The sequence below is a fragment of the Octopus bimaculoides genome, chromosome 27 (genome assembly GCF_001194135.2).
Source record: "Octopus bimaculoides isolate UCB-OBI-ISO-001 chromosome 27, ASM119413v2, whole genome shotgun sequence".
NCBI lineage: Eukaryota > Metazoa > Mollusca > Cephalopoda > Octopoda > Octopodidae > Octopus > Octopus bimaculoides.
Window position 1 is genome coordinate 12,513,734 of NC_069007.1, and position 3,376 is coordinate 12,517,109.

Genomic DNA, 3,376 nt, shown 5'->3' on the forward strand with positions numbered 1-3,376 from the left:
TATATATATACCCATGAGCATATGGTGTAGTGGTTAAGAGCACAGGCTACTAACCCCAAGATTCCAAGTTCGATTCCAGACGGTGATCTGAATAATAATAATAATAATAATGATAATAATAATGGTTTCAAATTTTGGCTCAAGGCCAACAATTTCAGGGCTGGGTAAATTGATTACATCAACTTCAGAGCTCAACTGGTACTATTTTATCAATCCCAAGAGGATGGAAGGCAAAATTATCCCCAGCGGTAGTATTATTAAAATAGCATTTTGTGTATCTTACTTGAATATATATATTCTGAGGAAAGCCACACGGCAGTGATATTCATCTCAAGAAAGCTTCACATATAGATGCATAGTGCTGAGGAGCACAGAAACACAGTGGAAACTGGCAAGAAGTTTCCTCACTACTGCTGGACAATTCTCATCTGCTGATGATACGCTTCTGTACTTTTTAGCACGACACATGACTATGAGAAGCTTAATTACTACAATTAGAACACATCACCTGAAATATGATGTAGGAATATTCTAAATACCATAGATATTGATGAAGCCCTGGTTGCGTTTTCGCAATGCAAAACCTGCTCCTACTTGTTTGGACTTGAACTAGCCAGGAAGCATCTGATTGAGCATATGAAATGCTCAGTAGGTAGTCGAAACCTGTAGCTAACAGTTGCATACTGTCCTTCTCTTCCAGATTGTGAAAGCTTACCATAACGTTTAATTTAAATACAGTGAAATTTTAAGACTTCATTTTTTTATGGGCATATATGGGTTAAAACAATGATAATAATAATCCTTTTTACTAAAGGCAGTAGGCCTGAAATTTTGGGGGAGGGGATAAGTTGATTACAGGTACTTATTTTATTGATCCTTGAAGAGATAAAAGGCAAAATCAACCTCTGCGGGATTTGAACTCAGAATGTAAAGATGGATGTAATGGATGAAGCATTTTGCCCTGCATGCTCATGATTTGGCCAGCTTGCCATCTTAAACTGGTGCATTCAAACAAAGTCCTTAGCAGTATTTGTTCCACCCAAGTTGGAAACATGATCTAAAACAAAATAAGTAAATAAACATTGAACCGAGATGGGGTTCCATTTGTGTGGGATGCTGAGTTGAAGGAGCTAGCCTCATAGCTGCAAGCGAATGGCTAATGATTTTGTGAAGATAAAATGATAAATTAGCAGGAACTAATTTGAAAAGATAACATGACAGGTGTTCTGTATTGGAATTGGTAAGTCAGTCACCCAGTAAATACTAGATATATTGTTCAAATCTCACCAGTTTCTCGTCTCTGTCTCAAAATTGGGTTTATAATGTTTTGAGAGATAACTCCTATTTTTGATGCCAAAATGTTTGGCTAGATCAACTGGACAGAGAACTTAAAATGTCAATATCCAGCTGGAATAATTATGATGAACTCTCAGTCAATTCTAGCTCTATTTTTTAGTGTGAAGCTGTGCAGTTTTTCTAATCTCAACCAAGAAGAGCAAGCCATCAGAATCATTTTTGCTTTGGACAAAATGTTTAGTGGCATTTCATCTGGATTTAATGTTCTCAGTTCAAATACCACTGAGATCAACTTTGCCTTTCATCCTTTTGGGGGTCAATAAAATAAGAACCAGTTGAGCAATGGTAAGTCCTGGGTTTGATACAATTAACGAAGTCCTGGTCTACAGATTTCAGGCCTTGTGCTTATCATAGAAAGTGGAAGGAATTATGAAAGCCTCTTCTTCTTCTCATCATCATCATTTAACGTCCATTGTCCATGCTGGCATGGGTTGGACGGTTTGACTACTGCTGGAAGGCTGCACCAGACTCCAGTCTGATTTGGCATGGTTTCTATGGCTGGATGCCCTTCCTAATGCCAACCACTCCGTGAGTGTAATGGGTGTTTTTATGTACCACTGGCATGGCTGCCATTTGTGTGACACCAGTATCTGCCATGACTACGGTTTCATTAGGCTTGATGGGTCTTCTTCTCTAGCACAGCATAATGCCAAAGGTCTCGGTCATTTGACGTTGCCTCCATGAGGCCCAACACTCGAAAGGTGCTTTTTACACACCACCAGCATCAACCAAAAAATTGCTAACACCATCCTTGATACAGAAATAACATCAATGGATTTGATTTAACGTTCACCCCCAGCTCTGTAGTAGATGCTGATGAGATTTAATCCACTGATATTGCTACCAATATGGATTTCCTGGACATCCTTTCAATGTCATCAGATCACAATCAATGTTTGGTCACTTCTCTGACTATGATTATGTTCTTGTCATGACATTTTCATGTGAAAACACAAAAGTGATTCCCTGCTGTTGCAGTCCTTTGGGTACCTTTTACAAGATATTCTTTGTCTGCTAGATAGACAAAGTGTGTGGTAAGAAGTTTGCTTCCCAACCACATAGTTCTTTGTTTGGTCATTCCTCTATGTGGCACCGTCAGTCAATGTCTTCTGCTATAACATCCTGGACCAACTAAAGCCTTGTGAGGAGATTTGGTAAACAGAAACTGAAAGAGGTTTACTTTGCCTTTCATTCTTTTGGGGTCGATAAATTAAGTACCAGTTACACACTGGGGTCGATGTAATCGACTTAATCCCTTGTTTGTCCCCTCTATGTATAGCCCTTATGTTTAGAACCAGACACTCCCCTAATCTGTGTCTGGTTCTTTTAAGATATGAAATCCATGCCATATTAACTGACACGTTTCCGAAACGGCCCGTAGATGAAACTAGTGGATCCATTGAACATTGTCTCTAATTTGAGTATGTCCGTTTAATGCTGTAAAATGTCTCACTTTCCACTTTCCACTCGCATTGTGTTGTAACTTGAAATCTTTAGTCCTTATAACACATCCTATGAACTTATAATTTACTATATCCTATTTCATATCAACGTATTCTATTTTGAAATGCCTATGTATTCATAAATGTTCTTATATATTTTTAAATATCTAAGTGTTTTAAATATTCTACGTGCTTGTATTCTGACCTCTAAATTCTAATTCCTCTATAGTATATCGTGTGAATTTATAACTCACTATGTCTTATATAATATCGACCTTTTTGTATCTTATGTTTATATTTTGTACTTATTTTACTTATATATTTTTTAAAATGCCTTTGTATTTATAAATGTTTTAAAATATTTTTGGATATTTCCGGGCTTATAAAAATATGTATATGTCTATATGCTTGTATCTTATTAATACTTCTGTTATGTTGAGCTGTATGCCGCTTTAATAATGTCGAAGTGTGCATATATATTGAATATTCTGCTGAGTCATGTTCCTCTAGTTTCCACTCGTATTGCCTCCACTCGAATTATAAATTGGAACTTAGCTCAATTTGAGCACTTCGAGTCT

General features: G+C 37.0%; 1 long non-coding RNA gene across 3 annotated transcripts in view; it reads right to left on the reverse strand.

The window, feature by feature from the left end:
* Positions 1-3,376, reverse strand: part of LOC106869117 (uncharacterized) — a 492,367-nt gene that overhangs the window by 383,245 nt on the left and 105,746 nt on the right. The window lies entirely within an intron of this gene.